Here is a 23,536-nt window from a genome sequence, read left to right as displayed (position 1 = left end):
TCTCATCATTTAAGCCCCCCCCATGTCAGCTCCTCACAGAGGCCTCCCTGAGGACCAATCTAAAGCTGCCACCCTCCTTTGTCCACTCGCTCTCACCCTTCAAAGCCCTTGCCACTTCTGGAAAGTATCCTGTTTATTCACTTGTTTACATATAGGCTTACTTGTCAAGACTGCTTTCCGCCCCGATAGAGCATCCGTGAGCTCCGTGAGAATGGGGACTCTGTCTTGTTCACAGCTGTTTCCCCAGGGCAGAGAACAGGCCTGGCACAGAGTGGGATTTAACAAACAGATGTAGCAGGAATAAATGAAGGAATGTGCTTTCTGTCTCTATCCTACTCTCCTTGCATTTGGCACCATTCTCAGGTGGGGTCTCCCTGGATGGTGGCCGAATGGCTGTGGGCAGCTCCAATGTCTCACCATCAATGTTACCTCAGGGTCAATATTACACCAACAATATTACAGCATCAACGCATCACCCTCACAGCCCTGGGTTCAATCGGAGGCAAAGACTCCTCTCTCAAATATCCCAAGGTCGCAACTCATTGGCTCTGACTGGATCATGGGACCTCCCCAGAGCCAATCACTGCGAGCAGGGATGCAGTGCTCTGATTGGCCAGCCTGAAGGCCAGGTCCACCTAGGGGGCAGCACCACCAAAACTGCGCTGGGTGAGGGGTGGTCCCCCCGCCCCGAGAAGTTGCGGGAGAAAGCGGCACAGATGTGAGGTGGGCAGATACATCTGGCGGATGCTGCGGGCACCTCAGACACCAGCTTTTGTACCAGGCTCCGGAGAGTCCAAGATAAATAGCACTTTAATAAACACTTGCTGAATGAGGACAACTCCATCCCTGATCTCCCTGCAGAGAGAGGGAGACAGATCCGTGTAGTCGTCGGACGTGTTTATGCCGAAGGGAGACAGGGTTGTGGGGGCGCCTGTGTCCCGCCTGTGAGGTTGAAAAGGGTTTAAACCTCCCCACGTTGCCAGGTTGAAACAGGCTTTAGAGCCAGGAACCTGCTTGACCCAGGGAGTCCATGAATTTACGCAAAAGTCGAAATAAACGATATGGAGGCAACGGTTGTTGCGGAGTTACTAGTGACAGGAAAAAACAAAACAAAACTGGAAACAACCCAAATGTCCCCCAGTAGGGGGCTGGTTAACTAAATTATGAAACATCCGCTTGATGAAATATTCTGGAGCGGTTAAAAATGACCGTTATGAAAACTACAGAGCAACAGGGGGAAAGCATCTGTTCTAATGTGCAGTGACAGCACAGAATACAAAACCGTGACCACAAGAAGCCCCACCGTGTGCCCTGCCCTGGGCCTGGGGTCCAGACACAGGGGATACAATTCCTGTCCCCAGGACGTTCCTGGTCGCAGTTGAGGTGGAAGCAAGTAATGACACTCGGGAGTGAGAAGGGGAGCGACGGAGGGGCAAGGAGTTCCTTGGGGTCCCAGAAAACTGCTCTGGGAAGTGGTCTTTGAGCTGGATCTCAGGGTCTTTGAGCTGGAGCTTGTAAACACATGGGCACTTGTAGAAAAAGGCTTAAAGGCAACACACACACGCACACGCACACGCACACATGAAAATGGCTGTGCTGGCAGAATTATGAGTGATTTCCTTCCTCTTTTTTCCAAAATCCCTTCCAGGTTATATTGTTTTTACAATAAAAGCTAGCAGAAAACTAAGCTCAGATAAGAAAGAATAGTTTTTGCTGCCAACATTTGTGTCTGTAAATCATACATGAGTTCATAAGCACTTTATTTCCTTGACAGAGCAGGGATGTGGGGAAATATTTATTGAACACTTTGCATGTTGCCTGGCCCTTGTGCTCAGCTGTGAAGAGATGAGACACTTAAATTTCTAGTGGGAAGAACAAGATATAGACCTAGGAAGTAGTAAAATTTTTAATATTAAATAATGGTTTGAGATGACTTTGGTGGCCGAGGGTGGGGGCACTGCTCTCTGAGTGTCCGAGTGCACGACCTGGGTGAAACACAGGAGGCCAGACCTGGTCAGAGCAGATGGAGCTATGCCGTCAGTCTGATTTCAGCTGAGGAGGCGGCCACAGCCACAGGGTGGGGCTTGCCTTTGGATAAAGGACAGGTCAAGGGTCAAGAATTGGGAAGGGCAGGAGAGGGTCAGTCTAGAGAAGCAGAGTGGGACAGAGCTGTGAAAACTTTGTAGGGGGAGAAGGCCCCCCTTGGGGAGGCTCCAGATGCAGCTTCAAAGGGGTGGATGGAGTAGGACCGGCCATCACAGGAAGGACACAGTGTCACATGAGAGACCTCTGCCTGGCCCCACGCCTACCACCAGGACAGACTCACAGGCTGACTGCTAAGGGCAACAGGCCAGTGTGTGTCTGCATTTTCAGTTTCCACAATGGGAGGTGAGCCTCATAAAGTGAGGATCTCTGTAAACAAAGGATGGGCTTCAGATGTATTACTGCTGTTCATCTCCCTAGGAAGCCCCAGGCTCGAACCCCCATCCCCTCATTCGTAAGGTGAGGAGGCAGGATGGCAGACTGAACACCCGTATGTAACTGCACTCCCTACAGCAAATGATTTTTAAAAAGACATCAACTCAATAGGAAGGAGGAGATGGTGACGATGTGATGTTGGAAGCTGGAAACAGGGAGAAGGAACACCTGACCGAGAGGTCCCAGATAGACAGAACAGTAGGCTGTTTGATCCCCAGAAGACACTCAAGTCTGTTCTCGCCCCAGACCTCAAAGCCTCAGGATCATGCAGCCGCAGGAACACCTGAAAATGGGGATGAATGAGAGTTAAAACAAGGAGTACAGAGCAAAGGCTTTTGTAATCTGTGGGAATCTGGCTCCCCAACTCACTTCAAGCTGTTGGGTAACTGCCCCTCATCTCTCCAGCAAAAGCCCAGAACTATCTCTCAGGAGAAGGCCAGGCACATCTAAGAGCTTAGATGCTGGACTGAAAACGAGATAGAGCATGCTCTGACCCCACCCAGCTCCCTTCCCCTGCTCAGTCCAGAAGCCACCAGGCCAGACCTCTTCCCCAGGAGGAGACTGAAAGAGTTTCCCGGGGGAGTCTGACCAGCTGCCCATGAAAGATCTCAAGGCACTGACACTGGAGGATTCCCCCACCAGTAGTTCATCGAGATCTCAGAGCTTCTAATCGGCATTTTGGTACTTAATCATGGTCTGGTGAACCACAAATCACCAGACATCTGAGAGACACGTCTGTCGGGGAATAGAACAAAGCCGACAAACTGAAGATAGAGTGTACAGAAACAAGCTTCTGCAAGTGCAGAAAGCCTTTAAAGATTATTATTAGGGATGCCTGGGTGGCTCAGTGGGTTAAGCATCTGCCTTCGGCTCAGGTCATGATCCCAGGGTCCGGGGATCAAGTCCCACATCGGGCTCTCTGCTCAGTGGGGAGTCAGCCTCTCCCTCTGCCTGCCACTCCCCTTGCTTGTGCTCTTCTCTCTCTCTCATCTTTCTGACAAATAAATAAATAAAATCTTTAAAAAAATAAAATAATTAAAGATTATTATTAATAATCTCAGGGAGATAAGAGGAGATACTACATCCATGAAACTCTAATCAAAGGAACATTCAGAGAATAGACAATTATGAGATTTATTGGAAATTAAAAGCAGAAAGAAATGATTTTTAAAAAGGAATAGGTGGATTAGAAGGCAAATGTGAGGAAATCTTCCGGAAAATAAATGAAAAGACAAAGAATTAGAAAACAGGTGAGGAAAGGTAAGAACATTGAAAAATCAATTCAAGAGATTCAACAGCTGAGCAACAGGAGTTGAAGAAAGAGAAAACAGAAAGAAATTGTAAATGAAATACTTCAAGAAAATTTCTCAGGAATGAAGAACACACATTTTTTAATTGAAAGGACCCAAATTTTGCACCACAATGGATGAAAACAGACCCACACCAAAGCGCATTGCTGCAAAATTTCAGGAGCCTAGGGACAAGAAGTCTACACGTTTCCAGAGAGACTAGAAGACATAACATAATGCTCTCAAAATTCCGAAAGAATTATTTCCAAACCAGATTCTATACCCAGGCAAAGTGAGAGGAGAGGAAAAGGCATCTGTAGAGACTCAAGATCTCAACCAATGAAAATCTCTCCGCCCTTTCTCAGGAAGCCCCTGGAGCCACAACACGGGGGGGGGGGGGAGCAGACCGAGAGAGAGCATCCTCTGGATGGCCGGGGGACCAGGAGAGCCAGCCCAGGAGAAAGGGCAGAAGGAATCCTGAAGGTGATGGTCACTAGGGATCCCAGGATGTCTACTGAGTCCCAGGCAGAGACTGGAGAAAGCTTGAACATTTGTGGCCAAGCATAGTCGGGGCTCCGCAGCTATGATCACCCTTCCTCGGGGATGGACAGGTAGGCACAGTAAAGTCAGAGGAGCTACTCCTTCCACAAGGTGACTCCAAGTGAGGCGTGACGAAGTACGTTCCTAACGTGAATGGCCATGCTGAAGTGGAGCCTCTTGTCAAGGGCCTTCTTCCAGCCCACTGCATCGCACAGAGGCACACAAAGGACGAATTCTCCTTTATCTGCATCTACAGATGTGTGTGAGCAGGCAGTGCCCAGAGCGCCGAGCAAAAGGGGCTTTCCCTCCTTGTGCGGAGTATACACTTAAAACATATAAGTTCGGACTGTACCAAGTGCTTTGGAAAAAATAAAACAGGTTACGGAGTTGAGAGTGGCTATGAGGGGCAGGTCGGGGCAGGCCTCTCTAAGGAAGTGACATTTGAGCTGAGACCTGCATGATGCGGTGAGCTGACTGTGCAAGCGTCTTGTGGGGGGTGGGGGGGCAGCAAGAGCAAAGTCCCTGAGGTGGGAAGGAGTTTGACATGTTGAAGACACCAACAGAGAGGCAGGAGGAGAGCATCAGGGGATGGGTTAGGAAGGGGCCGGTGGGGCCAGAGTCGGCAGGGCTGTGGCAGCTGGGACGAAGGGGCCACAGGGGACTGGAGGCTCAGGGAGTTTCAAGCAGAGAAATGCCCTGACATTATTTACTTGGTGTCACTATTAATATCCTGGGATGGAGATGACTAACTCCCTTCCAACATCCATTCCTCCTTCTGTCTCACCACAGAATCCTGGGAAAAGGGCTCAGCAAAAAAAAAAAAAAAAAGCAAAAAAACAGCCCCTACATTTCCCAGCAGCCTCCCTTTCAGCTAGGTATGGTCAATGCACAAAATTCCGGCCTCCTCCATTTTCCTCTTTCCAGCCTGACATGATGGCCAGAAGTCCAGCAGCCATTTTGGACCATGGACCTAGGATAGGAGCCACATGCTAGGAAAGGCCATAGACAAGCAGAAAGAACCCGGGTCCCGGATGACAACAGATGGTCTTAGCAGGCTTACACTGCCAACCTCCAGACTTGTTTTATGGGAGGAAATGAACCTTGTGAAGGTAGGCTGCCATCTTCCAGGCCATCTTGATTCCTGAGAATCCCCTCCTGGTAGGACCGAGATCTTGCATGGGACTCTTGGAATCATTGATAGGTTGGAGGCGTCAGCCTCTTATCTGCCCATTTCCTCCATTCACGCACAGGCAGCAGGCATCTCAAAGATTCCCTCTACCTTCCAAATCTCAGAGCGTCAGAAGAGAAGGGGCCTTTGGGGCGGGAAGGGTCCCCCAGGAAAGGGCACCGACATTCTTGCTAAAGGAGGGGACTATGGGGTTTTCTTTTTCTTGGCTCCGTGGGGGAGAATAGTGAGGAGTGAAATGACAAGTGGGTTTCTATGTTTAAACTTTTGTATCCCGATCCTTTACTCGGCAACCAGAACCCCCCCAGGCTATGTTTTTTTTTATATACACACAGAATTCAGTCTTCAGAGTTGGAGTTTGAGAGCTCAGAGCTTCACCAGAATCACCTGGGTATCGGATCATTAAAAATATAGATTCCCGGGCCCACTCCCCTGAGTCAGGCATCCAGTTTGGCTCTTGCTTTCCTCTCACAGGTATCCTTGCCTCCAGGACTGGTTCAGGCTCCAGATCCGGACATTCTTGCCCTCAGTCCCCTCCCACATGCAATCCATCCGCCGCTGCTGCTGGCTCCACCCCCGGACCTATCCCAGACCCCGCCCCCCCACTTGCCTCCATGCATGGCCACTCCCCTGGCCCGAGCCCCCTCCTTGCTCACTACAGCCTCCTGAGCTTTTTTAGTAATGTCAACCAGAAGCTGGAATTCCGCGTTTAAAGCTCTCCAAAGACTTCCCGCTACACTTAGAGTGAAGTGCAAACTCCTTTCATGGCTGAATCCTTCTCACATTCTTGCTGCCTCTGCTTCAATCATTTCCCTCTTTTCCATTCCCCACCCGCACCCCAAAAATTCTATACTGGTTCCGACCATAGGGCCTTTGCTGGGCTGGTCTTCTTTCTCCCCAGATTCTCATCATCCCTCAGGTCACAGCTTAAGCGCCACCTCCCTCTCCTGCCCCCACCCCCGCATTCTCCAGCACATCTCTCTCTTTATATTCCACACTGCAGTTATCTGAAGCTATCTTGTTCATGTATTTGCTTACCTGTCTGTTGTCTTCTTCTTTCCCCACTGGAGTGTAGAACATGAGCAGGGACTTCAGTGGACGTGTCCACCAGACCCCCAGGGCCCAAGTGACACCTGGCACATAATAGGTGTTCCATAAATATTTGTTAAATGGGTGAACAAACGTGTGCAGCACTTGCCCACCCACCATCTCATTTAATCCCTGCAGCCGAGGAAGTCAGCGGGGCACAGAGGTGCATGTCCCACAGGCTAGGTGGCCGGGCCATGACCCATGCGCACTCTCCTCGCCCCGGCTTGGAGGTTCACCTGTCTACCACAGGTTCATTGTTGTGGGGTGGGAAGAACCTGTGCTTTGCAGCTTCTCTCCCTTCTTTAGCTCCCAACACTGGGCTGGTGCCTGCATCCTGCCTTCCTTCCAAAAGAGGCCATGCCCGATGTTCTCAGTCCCTTCCCGTGTGGCCAGAACCAAATGCCCAAGCAGGAGACGAGTGCTCTGAGCTGCTGCCTGGTGGGGGGATCTGCCTGCTTTCTCTATTCAGAAGATGTTTTCCCAAGCTCCTCCTGGTGCTAAATCATTCTTCCAAATTAGCAGCAATGCTCATTACCAACCCAACCATCTCCCATTAGGCAGTAAATGTGTGTCTGCTGTGGAAGCTCCCCCAGACCCCAGGCCATGCCCCCATCACTCCTGGATGGGGGTGAGGAGTGCGGGCTGGCTACGGGGTGGGGGCAGGTGGCCACCCCTAACTGGTGGGAGGGCATGTCACAGTGGCTGTAGGTCCCCGTTCTGTGCCCTCACCCCTCAGTCCACTGCTCCACCACCCCCTGCTTGGAAGAGCATACATAGATGCCCTAGCTTTCCAGGACAGTTTGTGGGCCTCTGTCACAGATCTGTGTGTGGGACTTGCTGCTGGATTTTAAAGAAGACATTAGGGCAGGGGCATTTGTAAAGCAGCGAGAGACCAGAAACCATTTACTTATGGAAATGCTCTTAAAGTTCAATCACTGCACATTCTACAATTTGATGAGAGCTTTTAAAACAGCCCATGGGTGCTCTGAGCCTCCTGTCCATTCCCAGGGCTCCAGGGCTCCCTGAAGCTGGACAGGGCCTGGAAACCACCTTGAATCCCAACCGATGTGCTGAGAGTCTCCAGCTTGCTGTGGGTTTTACAGGCTGCTCACAAGACTGTCTTCAGGGAACAGGACACTGATTAGAACTCAGGAGTGAAATGGCTCATCCTACACAATGTGTATAATAAATATTAGACAACAACAACAACAATAATTCTGCCTGCATCTTCCACGTTGTCTAAGGAAGTGTCAGAAGCACAATTACAAACTGGTGAAAAAGCAACATTTGGCTGCTTGAAAATAGCCTCTTTTGGCTCATTAGCAGGGCGTGTGCCTGAGGGCAGGGAACGTTCATCCAGCTCTAGAATTTTTATCACCACAATGGCTCCACACATCATGCTGAATTCGGCAGATTTCCTGAGACCTTTCTGCTAAGCACAAGGGAAGCCCTGGAGCTCACAGTGGGGCGAGCTCGTCATTCACTTATCCAACACATATTAATTGAGCTTCTACTATGTGCCAGGCACTGTTCACAATGCTGCGGTACTCAGGAGATGGAAAACAACATGTCCCTGCCTTTGTGGAGCTTTGTCTGTTGCGGTGGAGATGGAGAGGCAAACAAACCCCAAAGACAATTACAGATAAGTGTAATGGAAAATCAAGAAAGCTAAGCAGGGAGGGTTGTCATGGAGAAAGACAGGGTGGGGGCAGCAGGTGACTTTAAATCGCGGGATCAAAACAAGCCTCACTAAATCAGAGGCTATCTGGACCATTAGCTTCAGCATCCCTGAGAAATTAGGAATGTGAATTCCCAGGCCCCTGTGATCTGGGTTCAACAAGCCCTCCCATGATTCTGATGCATACTTGAGAGGTGTGTGGGCTGACAGCTGAGTGCCCGAAACAGTGAGCCTAGGGTACCACGAAGAGAGCAGAGCAATGAGGCCAGCGAGCTAGAGCTCAGGGTGCAGGAGGTGACATAGGGCAGCCAGCAAGGGTTTCTCGGGCCTTCCTGAGACATTTGGATTCTATTCCAGATGTGCGCTGTCCTCTCACCTTCCCCCTGGCTTCACGTGGTTTGCTATAAATGCTCTGGATTTCACCTTCCACCTCTTTCCTGAGGAAGAGGCAGGGGCTAACTCATGCCCAACCTCTTGGGAGTTTTCCGGTTTGATCCTGTGCCCAGATGAGTTGGCTGGTCATTTGTCCCCTCCACTCTAGGATGGTAGAGAGGGATGGAGGAGAGACCCCACCATTTCCCCACTATTTCTAAAAACAGGGAAATGAGTGTGGGGGCAGTGCAAGTGGTGATGTGAAGGGAAGGCTGAGAGGGCCAGGTAAAACAAGCCATGATGGCGGGAGTGGGGACATGGGTAGGGGCCTCACAGGGACTAAGGAGAGACTTAGAAGCCCTCACTTTCTCCCAGAGCCACAGATCAGCAAACACAGCAGCCCCCAACCTGCCACCCCACTCCATCTGGCTACGGGACCGCGGGAAGAGCAGAGCAGTGTGGGGCCACTACCAAGCCCATCACAAACTGCGTGTGGACCACACTGGCGATGTGCAACCAGGGGGACAGGCTGATGAGCTCCTGGGGACCCACTGGAGCATTTCTGCTGCAAGTCAGTATACAACCCTTCCCATGGACACTGCCTCAGCATGCAGGTTAGTGCTGCTTGCAGAAAAGCTTCCTGCCTGGCTCGTACTCCAGAAACTCAGTTTGAAAGCTGGTGGGCAGCAGACAAGCCAGAATGCCAGATGGAAGTCCCAGTCCAAAATGCAGGACATGCATGAGAAAGACTTGATGAATTCAGAAACCAGAATGGCACGTGGTGAACTCTGTGAGGCCATTCATTCACTCTTCCTGTTGTCAAAGTATTTCCTGAGCATCTACTATGTGCTGAGGACTGTTCTAGGTTCTAAGGATCCCACATCCTTGAACAAGATGGACAAGGTTCCTACTTCCCTGGAACTTACCATTCTAAGGGCAGGAGATAATAAATGAGCTTACAGACAGGAACATTTCAGATTGTGAGTAGTGCTATAACACATGGGGATGTTTATGGCGAGAGCTACTTAAGAAAGGCCTCCCAGGGAAGTTGGGAGAGGAGCTGAGACTTGCAGAAAGTGTGTTCCAGGCAGAGGGAACTGCAAGAGCAAAGACCCTGTCACAGGAGATGGCACACACTGTCCCTTTCCCCCAGAACAAGCCCAGGTGCTCGCCTAAGTGGGGTTTCCCCATACTCCAAGGGCTGGTGAGAAAGGAGATCATATCAGAGACAATCGGCCTGATATTTGCAGGTCCCTGGAGCTCGCATGGGGGCGGGTCAGGGGTTTAAGGCGGTGGTGGGAGATAAAGCCAGGGGCTTTAAAGTCAGCCAGACGTGGGTGATGGTCCCAGCTCCCTCCCTCAGCAGCTGCGTGACCTGGGAAAATTGCTTCATATCTCTGGGCTTCCATTTCCTCACTCCTATCTTGTTTAGATGTAATTCCTGAAAATGAGATTTGTGAATCGCTCTGGTAGGACGCTGCTCCATCCTCAGTAGCTGTGATTTCGGCGTCAAATTTCAAGCCGCATTCTGTGCTTGTCCTGCAGGGCTTACTAAGCACCTACTAACCACAGAAGGGATGATGACGTGATTCCCATCCCCCACCCCCCACTTGTACACACGGAGCGGGTGGTGTTCCCGGAGAACAACGCAGAGCAATGCAAGCACTGCAAGGGCACTGTATGCCAGTCTTGTCTGACCGGCTTCCAGGCCTTCTTTTCTGGAAAAAGCATCTGGAGTTTCCATCAGTCCCTGAGGGTCAGGTGGGATTCCTCCCTCCTCCCAGGTGCACGGGCCCAGGGTCTGGGCCCACACCTTCAACTCATGCAAGCCCCGCCCCACTTCAGTGACTGGTCAGGGATGGGCCAATGAAAATCGTCCTGGGACTTGTGCTGACCAGTGGACAAACCAGCCGGATGAGGGCCTCGACTGCTGGGGCCACCCTTCCGCTCGTTGGGGGAAAGCTTCCTCAGAATAAAGTCCCAGGAAGAAGAGCAGAGCTGAGAGATGGAGAGAAACCAAATAGCGATGACAAGAGTCCCTGGAACCACCCAGGCCTCATGCCAGCAGCACTATCTCTGGACTTAGAATTATGTGAGACAATTTCCTTTTGGCTCATGCTTAATTTTAAGAGGGTTTCTTTCCCTTGCAACCAAAGAGGCCTGACTGATACAGAGGGTTGTATATGGAGGGATAGAGCGGGAGCTTCCACGAATGGTTGTGGATCAGTGATTAGGGAGAGATGAGGGTATAGACTGAGGAATGGTAAGAAATTCGATTGAATGGTGGTGTGGCATGTGCTTGTTACTTCTTCACCATCAGTTCGCCCACCTTCCTCAGAGAACCCCAAACTTCTTAGCCATGCATTTGGGTAGAAGTGACCCCACAGGCAGCCCTGGGGTGAGCCCAGGTGAGCTTAGCCAGTCAGCATTTCCCATTGCACAGTGACAGGTAAATTAATAAAGGAGCACAGGACCTATGTCAACATGATCAGGACCAATGAGATTCAATTCTGGGAATCTTTCCCACTGGATATGAATAAGGAAGCAGGTGGCCTTGGAAGCTTCTGGCAGCCATCTTGGAACAATGATGAGAGAGCCTGCTAAGAATGGAGTCTGTTCCAAGGCAGATCCGAAATATAGGAAGGACAGTCACATTGTGGGAGTCCTGAATTGAGCCTTGTCTGAATAAGGAACAACCCCTGACCTCTTCAGCTGAGTGAGCCAATGCAGTCCCTTTGGGCTTAAGCCAGTTTGGTTCAGTTTTCTGTCATGTGTGAAAAAGAATCCTTTCTACCTTCAATGGGACTCAAGGTGGGGCTCTCATTTCCTGTCTTCCCACCTCCCAGAGGCCCATGGAGCATCTAGTGCATCCTCCCAGTTCACACCTTGTAGCCTCTAGGAAAGTATTTTGTTTTTCTCAAATTCTCAAATCACCAGAATGTAGGGATCTCTCTGGGGCCTTAGAACTGAGATTCCTGAAGGGGCCAAGGATCGATGGAAGCTTGTCTGCCATGCAGGCTGCAGCGAGCCTGCACCCTAGATGCCCGGGGAAAGGTAATAACTTATCCTGGGTCCTCTTTGGCCCTTCCCCCAGCCTAGTCTAGGCAAGGACAGACATCAATCCCACTTATGAGGCTCCTTATTTCATCCTTTATCCAGCTGTCTCAGATGTCACTCCACATCCTTAACACAGAGTTATGAGAGATTGAGTGCTCAGGCCTGGGCCGGCTGAAGGATTCATTGGTCTAGGGCTGCCCATTCATCAGGAATAAATCTCAATGGCTATGGGGGTTGGGGTGGAATTTGATTGGCTGGACCTGGGGGTGGGGGCTTTGCTATCAGTGACCACAAATATCAAAGCCAGGTAGAGGAGGGTGATGGTAATGGTGGTGACACTGGGTGAGGAGAAGACCCCTGTGTTCCTGGAAAGACAGTGCTGGGCCTACCAGGGTACAAGGAAGACCAGCTCCAACAAACTGTATTTATCAGACAAACACACTTTACTCAGTAATTGTGAGGCTTCCCAGGCAGGGGAACCCTGGAAGGTAAGGAGCCCAACTTGCCCCCAAAATAATAATAAAAAAAAATCTTTTTAAAACTTGTATTAGACCATGTCTCTACCCTGCTTAAACAACCCCCAAATTGTTGCCTGTTGCAATTAAAATAGAATGCTAACCCCTGATCCCAGTCACAGAGCCCTCCTTAATGGAGCCTCCAGCCCACCTTGCCCACCAACACTCCAGACCCTCCAGGCTCTGCCTATTCTTCAGACACTCAGGCTCACTCTTGCCTCAGGACTTTTGCACTCACTGTCCTCTCCCCCTAGACTCACTCTCCCCAGGTTATTGTGTGGCTGCATTCAGGGCTCAGTGTAGATGGAATCAGGCATCTCCAGAGAGGCCTCCCCAACCCCCTCCTCAGTCTCCCTCTGCTGCATTCCCTTCATAGTGTTTAGCACTGGTTGAAATTGTCTTGTTCCTTTTCCCTTTCCTTCAACAGAAGCCAGCTAGAATTCTAGTCCCTAAAGGCAGGTCCCCAGCTATCATTTGGTGCATTGCTGGATCTCGTAGACCCTCAATAAATATACATTAAAATGAACAAACTACTGGTCAGCTGCCTCTTCCAGAGTAAAGCCCTGAGACAAAGTGAATCAGAAAAGGTGTGCAGGCCAAACTATGGTCTACTGTCCAGGGTGCTGAAGGCTCCCTCATCTACCACTGCCATGGCTTCTCTAGGAGACGGAGACGGGAAGAAGGCAGTCCATTCTGGGGAGAACGGCTGTTTTGTGTCACCAGGAGGTTGCCATAGGAACGCCTTGCTGTGCAGCAAAGACCCCCACTTAAAGTTAGAGATGTGGAGATATGAAGCGATTGTGGAAGTCGATGAAGTATTGACCAGTAGCTGTGAAGCCCTTGGGGAAGAACTTTCAGGTCACACCCCTCCCCCACCCCTGCCCTCAGCTTCATCTCACAACTCCTTTCTGTCCCTTCACTTCCAGCTTCGCCCCTCCCCAGCCCACCCCCATCTGGGTGGCCAGAGCAGTAGTCCGGGGGGCCATGAGAGAGAAGCGAAGTGCTGACGACAGGCCAAGGGTCATGCCAAGATCATCTCAGCCATCTCTGCTGACGGGATAGCAATCATAGAAGTTGTAGATGAGGTATGACAGTCCACATGTACGGAGCACTTACTTTATGTACATCAGACTCAGAGCTTAGACTGAGTATTCAGACTCATGAATTAGTAGACTGAAGCCTACACAACCCAGAGGGAGTTCTTATTACGATCCTCATTTCACAGATGAAAAAACTAAGGCTCAAAGAAGTTACATGAAATTTTTGAAAATTCCCACCTAGTAAAAGGTAGTTCCAGGATTTTAACCCAGGGAATCTGAATCTAGAATTCAAGTTCTTTTTTTTTTTAAGTTTTTTTTTTTTTTAATATGAGCAAGGAGAGAAGCAGAGGGAAGGGGAGAAGCAGGCCCCCCACTGAGCAGGGAGCCTGATGTGGGGCTCGATCCCAGGACCCCGGGATCATGACCCGAGCCGAAGGCAGGCGCTTAACCATCTGAGCCACCCAGGTACCCCAAGTTTGTTTTTTTTTTTAAGTAATCTCTACACCCAACGTGGGGCTCAAACTCACAACCCTGAGATCAAGAGTCACATGCTTCACCGACTGAGCCCTGAGGTGCCACCAGAATTCAAGCTGTTAACCAAACCACCATCTCAGCAATTCTAAACACAACAAATATAGCAACTCCCATGTGTTGAATGGTTACTGTGGGCCACACATTCTGGGAAACTATGGATTGCAGGGGCAAAGTCACTCACCCAAGCGTTAGAGTCTGGATCTGCATAACTGTCCAGAGCCCAAGTTCGTTCTCCAACATCAACAGAGGCCTGGACCTATAGGGCCAGGGAAGACCCTCCACTCTGGCCACTCTGGACTCCAGGAGGGACTGCTGATGCCTGCACCACCCTGCCTAATCCCAAGGTTTAAGGCGATGACCCCTTTCTCCAAACCCACCATGCCTCAGAACCAGGGAGGGCACTGAGAATACCTGGCAATCAGACCCCCAACAAAGTCCCTGGATGGGCTGCAGGGTAGCATGGGACCATAGCCCAGAGGAGGACGGCACTCACCATTGCTCACGTGGGCAAGGCCGTTTTCTTCTCTGAGCCCACCTCTCCTCATCATAACTGGGGGATAACCCTCCTCCCTCCACTCAAATTCATGGGTTTTGAGACTAGTGTGACCGTGCCTCCGAACTTGTTACTCGGTGAACATGGCTGCTATAGTGTAGGCGAGCCCACCGTTAAGAAATCAGATAGAGAGTCAATACTTACTATAGCAAGCCTTCCTCGGTTCTTCACCCTCCAAATGGATTCTCTTAAAGGCATTTCAAATTATAAAACTTTCATCTAAATGTTGTTTTCTGGGGCGGCTGGGTGGCTCAGTCGGTGAAGCGTCTGCCTTTGGCCCAGGTCATGATCCTGGGGTCCTGGGATTGAGCCCGACATCAGGCTCCCTGCTCAGTAGGGAATCTGCTTCTCCCTCTGCCTCTGCCCACCCTACCCCCAGCTCATGCTCTTTCTTTCTCTCTAATTCTCTCTATATATCTCAAATAAATAAATACAATCTTTAAAAAAAAATGCTGTTTTCTGGGAATGTGCCAACTGCCAAGTGGCTAAGAGCCGAGAGGCTATGTTGGGGTCAAAACTAGCCCAGACCAGAGGTTGCCTGGGCTTGCTGTGAGGACATGCTCCCCAGGCCCTCTCTTTGGCTCTTGTGCCCTCTGTCTCCTGGTTCTGCCTTCATCCATCATTAGGGAACAACAGAGCTCGGGGCTAGGGTGGGCTGGGCTGGGGTCTCATTGTTCTTTTAGGCCATGTTCTGGCATCTTCCCCCCAAAAGAAGCCACTTTCTCCCAGTCCCCCTGGCAAGAAAAGTCATGAGACATCCTGCCAGAGGGAAGACCAGACACCCTTCTAGGTTCCAGAGAGCAAAGGGGGCTTTTCTGGGGGAGTCCTCTAATTTCCTTTCTGATACTCCCCCTAATCCCCACACATCCAGAATGCCAAAACTTTAACTAACCTAGCAACCCTTGTCTATTGACATTAGTCAACTATTGCTATGATAATGTTGCACAACAAAGGACCCTAAAATCTCAGTGACTTAACAACCACCATTATTTCTCTTGTCTGTAGTCTGAGGGTTGGCTGGGTGGCTCTGCTTTGGGTCACAGGGTCGGTTCAGGTCTGGTACACGTGTCTTGCATGCCCTTCTCATGGTAGCTGGAAGAAGTGCAAGAGGCCCATCTAAACCACACAGATTTAAAGCCTCTGTTCACATCATATCCCCTAACATTACATTGGCCAAGGTGAGTCATGTGACAAGTTCAATGTCAGTGGGGTGGGGAAGTGTCCTTAGCCCATTAGAGTGGGAGCTGCTGCAAAGTCACATGGCTTATATACTTCCATTAGAGGAAGAGGGTGGCTCCAAATAGGACGGGGTGGGTTTAAGTTGATCATTACTTTCAATCCATTTTCTTTGGGCAGATTCATCCTCCCTGTTTGGAGCAGCCGTGTTTTCAGTTTGAGTGGGACTGATCCCACTACCAGCTCTAGAGATGGACCTGGACAAGCTCAAAACAATCTGATAGCCCATCCCATGGCCACAGTTGTTGTTTCAAGGAAAGACACATGACCTAATTCAGGCCAATGGAGACACTGAATCCCAAAGGAATCCAGAAAGTTCTCCCTTTCTCACTAGAAAGAACAAAGAAATGTGGAGTCCAAGGAGCTTCTGGCAACCAAGTTATGATTCTGAGGGGACCCGCCTTGGAATGAAGCAATGGAAGAGAGTACAGAAAATAGAAAGAAATCAAGTTCTGAGGAGATGTAATTCAGCTGGATTAAGCATTACCTGAAACCTGACCTACTACTTGACTTTTCACTTACAGAAGCAAACGCATTCCCATTTTTGTTTAAGCCAGTTTAAGTTTTGTTCTCCATCATTTGCAACCCAAAGATTCCTAAGTGAAAGATGATATCAGAGAGGAGACAGAAGAACTGAGGTTCTCTAGTTACTGTCCCCTTATATCACACAAGCCAGAAATATTGGGCCTAAGAGAATCATGGGATTTGATCATCTCTGCTAGAGCATTCAGAGCCAGCCATTCCGCCTGGCACCTCACTCCACCACCATGGGCCTCCAGCCCCCCAAAATCACCCTGCACCTCGAGACCTGTTCACTTTCTTGATGCAGCCTCAAGTCTTGGGCTGGCCCCAAAGCTCTAGGAGTCTGGAGTTGCTGCCTCATTCATCAAAGATGCTTTCGCACGAAGGGAAAAATGTTGGTCATTTTTCAATGTGTGTGGCTATCTTCGAGCAAACTTGAATGCCAGAAGTGGGGCTGGGAGGCAGTACTAAATAAATGGGACTGCCCCCAGAAGGAGCCAGCAATGTCTGCCTACTCTCCCCACCCAAAGTGGGTGAAGGTGAGGGGACCTGGGAAAGGGGCTGTGGGTGTGTTCCCACGGCCTACACACTCACAATAAAACCCGGAGGAGTTTGGCTGTCTCTGGACCCCAAAGCATCGTTCCCCAACCCTTAGTCACTGAGAAAAGAGAAAGCTTTCCATGTTATTGTTGCTTTAAAATCGTGTTTTGTGAATAAGAGGAAGAAAAAAGACAAGTCCATTTAGCCATTTTTTCCTAACACTCCAGCCACCACAGGCTGCTGGGGCTTGAAGAAAAATCAAGACAGCCCTGGCCTGGGACAGGTACAGCGGGGGACCCACGCAGCCCTCCTCCCGCCCGGCTCAGCCACTCCCTGACGCCGGCTCTCTGCTCTCCCCAGACGCTCAGGACTCCTTCCTCTCCCGGGCCCTTACTCCCCTCCCGCCCCGGCCCTGCCCCGCGCCCCCTCCTGGTCCCGCCGCAGGTCGGTGCTCGGCCGCGCCGCTCCGCAGCCTAGACAGACAGTGCCCCCCTCAGGCCACACTCGGCCCTGGGCTGCGGCGACCTGCGCGACAAAGACGAACACCCGTGGGGGCTTAGGGGGAGAACACGGGCGAACCTTCACTGGTGACCCCAATTTCAAGTTCGAACCCAGGTCTCCAGAGGTGAGTGTGAAGAAAATGCCTGAATTAAAATGCTAATTACCGTCTTCAGCAATTCGTTACCAGACAGTCACTTATATCTATTATTAACAGCTTCCCCGCCGCTCGCCAGGAGACACGGATGATTTAAAGATTCAGGTGCAAGAGAGAATAACAGAAGGCCGTGTCTGCACCGTGAAGCCCGATTTGTGGGGGTGCCACCCATTCTGCCCACCCTGCAGAGAGATGATAAGAGGAGGTCCCCAGCAACAAGAGGTGAGGTCCCGGAAGGTCCCTGGGGGCTCCCCAGGTGGGAACTTGGGAAGTGGTTAGATCAGCCAGGCACACAGAATAACCTAAACCTTTATGTTTAAAAATATTTGCAGAGCCCTTTAGGGCTCACAAAGTCCTCCAGGATTTCTTAATTAAACACCAGGGTTTGGTGAGGGCAGGAATTTGAGCTCCCGTGCCCAGGTAGGAAGAGGCCCAGGTAAGATGCTACCCTGGGCATGAAGGCTGTCCCCTGACGCTGCCTGCTCCTGGGATCTGGAAGGTTCACTGCTGAGGAAAAGATGGCCCATGAGCCGAGCTGTCAGTTCCCAGGTGAACCACGTGCTGGCACTTGGGAGAGCCAGAACTCCGTTGTCACACTGACCTCTAGAAATAAGACAGAGCTGGTCTCAAGGGATGCCTTGGGGCCTCGGCAATGCCGAGGGAGGGTCTACCCAGGCGGAGGGTCTGCCGAGGTTGGGGGGGGGGGGCTTTGTCGGCTGGGAGAGAGGAGGCGAGGAATAGAAGAGGAGCATGGGATACAGAGTACATGCAAATTGCAGAATAACAGAGCAGAAAAAGCCGCATCTACCCTCCTCTTTGTTCATGACAGGCAGAGAGGGACTGAACTGCCCAAGGTCACTAGAAACTGCCCAGTCAGGGCAGAGGCAGGTTCAAAGGCCCTTCCTAGACTCACAGGCTAGACACCAAAGGGACGACGCACAGAGGCCTTGAGTCCACCCTATTAAGTTGCTGTCACAGTCGCTCCAGCCCGCTGAGATGATCTTGTCCCACATCTGTGTGCTCAGGCATTGGGAAGAAGGGCGCTTCATGATTTCTTATGAACCAATGAGGAAATGAATTCGATGCTATACGTGAACAGCCTCATACACAGGGCATTCTGGGGCCGGCTCCTACCAGCTCCTAGGAAGCAATTGTTAAATATGCAAGATTTGTGAGCTGGTTGTTAAACAATTGGCAGCTTGAAATCAGACGTGGTGAGAGTATTTACACCACAGCAATCAGCAAATGCTACTAATCAGGGCTTTTTTCCCTACCCGCCCCCTACTTCCAGTCAAACACTAGAGCCAGTCTTAACTTGGGCTAATCTTAATCTCTGAATCTTCCAAATCCAGGAAAAGTTGAAATGTCTCCTGCATTGTATTCCCTCATTTGGTTTCCTTGGGTGCAGGATTCCCCTACATTTTCAGCCCCGCCTCCGGCCACAAGGCCAGGCCCCCTTCTGGAGCCAGGGCCAGAAGAGTTAAATCCCTATCAGCTCTGAACTCCCTCTCAGTGTGCCAACTGTTTCACTAGGTTCTGGCCCCAGGTGAGGTATAAACACCCCCAGTGATGAATGGCCCCGCAAGCGGTGACGCGGGGGCCCTCTGCTCTCTCCACCACCTGTTCTCTCCCAGCTGGAGGAAGGCAGGAGGAGGAGGGGGCTTCCATCTGAATCAGAATCATCCATCCTAAGTAATTAGCTGCTGAAGAAAATGCAAACCCACGGAAGGGGAGCAGAGGTGCCCCCACCAGCTTCTCCAAACTCCGCCCGCCCCAGGCTTGCCTCAGAGGCTGCTGGGAGAGCCAGAAACCCGAGAAGGCCAGGATGCCATCTGCCAGGGCACGGGGTCTCTCTGCAGAACAAATACTAGGACACTCCTTTCAAGACTGCCGCTGTCAGGCCCAGCCAGGGACCAGCCCCCCATCTTCTCTCCCAAGGCTGGTGCTCTGGCCTCTTGATCACCGTCTCCTCAGCTAGGGAATGGCAAGTGTGTTTGGCAGACACCACTGGCCACCTACCCAATGTCCATTTCCTTCTTACCTGATGTTGTTCAGGTAGATCCATGACCCATGTCCCAGAGTGGGAGGGAGTGGGAGTGTGGTCCAGTTACAGTCACTGACACATGAAGGGAGGTCTGAGGTGTCGGATCCTAGGAAAGAATCATCACAGGGAGAGATGCTCTCTTCTCTCTATCTCTAGGCATTATGGCATCTGGACATGAATCCTGGAGCTTTAGCAGCCATATTGTGACCCTGAGGGCTGCCAGACTGAGGTTGGGGCTGAGCAGAGGCAGAGAAAGAGTCCAGCCAGGTCCCTGGTGGTGTCACTGGATCTCTGATTCCCGTGCCTGGAGGCGCCTCTCCTCTAGACCTCCTGCCCTGTGAGATAAGAAAGGTCCTCGGGGCACCTGGGTGGCTCAGTCGTTAAGTGTCTGCCTTCGGCTCAGGTCATGATCCCAGGGTCCTGGGATCGAGCCCCGCATCGGGCTCCCTGCTCGGGGGGAAGCCTGCTTCTCTCTCTCCCACTCCCCCTGCTTGTGTTCCCTCTCTCACTGTGTCTCTCTGTCAAATAAATAAATAAAATCTTTTAAAAAGAAAGGTCCTTATTCATTTTGACTTGGGGTGGTTGCCTGCAGCCAAAGGCATCCCGACTCAGGGAAAGTAAAGGCTGAATACGATTACCCAGCTAAGTCAGACCCTGATCTTGGACCCCCATGTGGGTAACTAGGTTTGGGTTGTGCCTGATGCCCAGGCCTCCTGCTCCTCCCAAACTGGTGCTTTCCTGAGGCCTTTCTCTGGCAACTGGAGGGCTACTCTTCCCTGGGTTCCAGGCCAAAGGTGCCAGGAAATAAAACTTCCCAAGAATAGCCCTCAACCAACAACTGACAGGAGACGCTTTATAAATACTCCATGTCACTCTCCCCTTGGGTAGGAGAGCTCCAGGGCATGCTGTCTGTCCTGGCCACCAGGGTTCCAGGGTTGTGCTCTAGTTGTCCCCAGCAGTAACCTACTGGAGAGCACTCCCCTTATTGGTTGCACCCATTCCCCATCATCTTCCAAAGATGCTACCTGCACTCGAAACCTCGTCCCCGGGTTCACTTCCGGGGGGCCCAAACTCAGGCTACCTCCCTCCAATGCACTGAGACCTGCTCTGTGGCAGGCACTGCAGAGAGACCAGGAAACAAGATGTACGTCTCCCGGCCCCGGGGCTGTTTCATTGCAGAGACAGGAAATCAACAAGTCAACTAGTCATATCATTTTAGGTGGCCTTAAATACAAGGATCAAAATAAAACTGGATAGTAGCTGTGATGGGAAAGGGTGCAAAGAAAGCAGGGGCTAAGCGTTCTCTCCAAGGCTCATCTGTACCAAGAGCTGCGGGAGAAGATTCCAGGCAGAGGAAACAGCAAGTGCAAAGGCAGAGGTGGCTCACGTGGTAGATTTGAGGAGCAGAGAGAAGGCAGTGCGGCAGGAGGGAGGTGAGGGAGAAAGAGGAGGAGGTGAAGTGCAGAGGGATGGCTCCCGAAGCGCATGGGAAGGAGTTTGTGGGGTCTGGGTCAATGGGAATCTATTGCAGGTTTGTAAGGTGGAGGAGAATTAGCTGACCCAAGGCGGCAGCCTTCTGCCCACAGTATGGAGACGGGATTGCGGGGGGAGGGGGGAAGTTGCAACAGTGAGTTAGAGATGCCAGCTGGGGCCATCTGAGCAGCACACGGGGGGGATGCCGGCACCTGGAGCCCCCCTGTGCTCTCTATAGGTGAATCTTCCACTTGCAAACCTGCCTCTTTCCTCTCCCGGTCTAGGACCGGACCCTGACCCATATGTGTCATTGCCCCCAGTCCCTTCCCCGGGTTGGAGGTGGCCTCTAAACCTAAGGTCGATGAGTGAATCCTTGTTACCCCTGGACAGACATTTCCATGGTGCCATCTGTCACTGACCACCCACCTGCTGGGGCACATTCTTGCTCTCTGAGTTTGGGCATTGCTGGGCCTCCTGGCCCTGCTCCCCAATCCCTCCTGCCCCTGAGTGAGCAGGTATCATTCCAGACTGCAGCACCACCCCATCCCACCTCAGACTGGCTGGTCAGTGGGAACAGCTCCCTTGCTGGGCCCAGAACCCCCTCCCAGGGCCCAGAACAATTATCATTTAGTGGTACCTTGGGCTCTTGCAGCAGCTTTCCCTGAGTTTCTCAGAATGCATTATTCACATTATTTTTCACTCAAAAAGCGTTGAGAAACCCTTGAGAGAGCTGAAGGACGTGGCTTAGTCCTCGTTTACAGATGGGCTGTGCAAACAGAAAGGTTTTCGAATTTTTCAGGAACCAGAGTAACAGAGCTCACTTTTGCTGAAACTAACCCCGGCATCAATAACAAATGGGCACAGCTAGGGGAAGACCTGTAAGCCTCGTCTGGAGACAAGCCTGCGGGTTTGGGCCATGCTGCCCACCTCCATGTGACCCAGGTTGCTGGGGACCCAAAGCCATGGACAGTACAGGAAAGACCCTGCTCCTTGACAATCAGAGCTATGTACTGGGACCAGGGCAGGAACAAGGACAGGTTAGCAAAGGAAGGAGAGGAGATCAGAGGGCATGCTGTGCAAATCTTTCAGTCTCTCTCTGCCTCGACTTCCTCATCGTAACATGGGAAATAAAAGTTTCCTCTCCCGGGGCGATTGGTGAAGTCATGGATATGAACACCATCCAATCTATAGATTAGGAGGATTTAGGAGGACTTAGGACTTAGGAGGACTCCTTAGAGCTTAGGGAATCTGAGCTGTATATTGCTAGCTACCCCCCCATATCCATTCTCCCCACATTCTGATCTTCAGCTGGGCTCATGGCTGCCTCGAATCAAGACTCTCTTTCTAGCCTCCCTTGTGGTTATTTCAGCCACGTGACTACATTCTGATCATAACACTGTAAACACAAGTATGGTGTGCAGTTCTGGGGAGAGTCCTTAAAGGGAGGACATGCACCTGTTTGTCCCTTGCTCCTCCTGAGAGCTGCAACCAAACAGCATCTTAGATCACAATGTGGAAGACACTTGGAGAAGGCAGCTGAGCAGGAAGAAAGAATGATTGATGTTGACTTTGAGAAACCTCTCTTCCAGCATCTAGACTCTTGACTGAGAGAAAAACAAGCCTCTACCTTGTTTTCAGGCCTGGTTTTCTCTTTGGGGTGGTGTCTGTCACTCACAGCTGAACCTAATCCTCATCGCTACACACTAGAGCCTATATCTCTGTCCCCAAAGCCCGGGCATGTCCACCACAGCCCACTGCTTTTAAGTCCCAAGGGAAGACTACAGTGCTCAGATAGGATCAGTATAGTTCAAGATCTGCCAATGAGCAGCCCAATAAACCAGGTGAGCCCTGGATTAGCTGACCCTCCAACACCCAAGTTCCAGCTAGAAGGTGCCAGCAGCCAGCCCCATGGGGTTTCTGAAGTGGCTGGAGGTTTGGTTCTTGAGAAGGAGGAAAGAGCTTAAAGAATGAGAAGGCTGAGGACAGGAGAACTGACTTGAAATTCCTTGCTGCTTGGCTTAAATCCAGCATCTGGAAAAGCAGAACGCAAGCTTTATTGTGCTTTGTTTTATTGCGCTTTGCTGATATTGTGTTTTTTAATGAATTAAAGGTATGTGGCAACTCTGTGTTGAGCAAGTCTATCAGTGCCATTTTTCCAAAAGCATTTGCTCACTTTGTATCTCTGTGCCACATTTTGGTAATTCTTGCAATATTTCAAACTTTGTCATTATTATATTTGGTATGGTGATCTGTGATCAGTGATGATGACTCACTGGAAGCTCAGATGATGGTTAGCATTTTTTACCAATAAAGTATTTTTAAATTAAGGTTTGTACATTTTTTTTAGACATAATGAGTATTGCACACTGAATAGACTACAGTATAGCGTAAACATAAATTTTATAGGCACTGGGAAATAAAAAAATTAATTTGACTCACTTGATTTCCATATTCTCTTTATTGCAGTGTCTGGAACCAAATTCCCCAATATCTCCAAGGTATGCCTATACATGCTGAACAGGCCTGCAAACAGAAGAATATGGTAGGGGCGCCTGGGTGGCTCAGTCGTTAAGTGTCTGCCTTCGGCTCAGGTCATGATCCCAGCATCCCTGGGATCGAGCCCCGCATGGGCTCCCTGCTCAGCAGGGAGCCTGCTTCTCCCTCTCCAGCCTGCTTCTCCCTCTCCAGATTCTCCATGCTTGTGTTCCCTCTCTCACTATCTCTCTCTATCAAAT

The 23,536-nt window shown here is 50.8% G+C and overlaps 1 long non-coding RNA gene across 3 annotated transcripts; it reads right to left on the bottom strand.

Moving 5' to 3' along the window:
• Positions 1-1,746: 1,746 nt before the first annotated feature.
• Positions 1,747-19,805, bottom strand: LOC115940890 (uncharacterized). Of its 3 annotated transcripts, none has more exons than XR_014146777.1 (3): positions 19,326-19,805; positions 6,532-6,626; positions 1,747-2,761 (listed from the first exon to the last, which is right to left on the bottom strand). It is a non-coding gene; the product is annotated as an uncharacterized LOC115940890 (long non-coding RNA). The 3 variants fall into 3 exon arrangements; XR_004075615.1 differs by lacking the exon at positions 19,326-19,805 and adding an exon at positions 6,819-7,068; XR_014146778.1 differs by lacking the exon at positions 19,326-19,805 and adding an exon at positions 6,858-7,068.
• Positions 19,806-23,536: the final 3,731 nt, after the last annotated feature.

This window comes from Leptonychotes weddellii, chromosome 7, assembly GCF_054177405.1.
Source record: "Leptonychotes weddellii isolate Sample4059 chromosome 7, ASM5417740v2, whole genome shotgun sequence".
In the NCBI taxonomy this organism is placed as follows: Eukaryota; Metazoa; Chordata; class Mammalia; order Carnivora; family Phocidae; genus Leptonychotes; species Leptonychotes weddellii.
The sequence above is the reverse complement of the archived record's forward strand: the minus strand, read 5'-3'. Positions and strand labels throughout refer to the sequence as shown.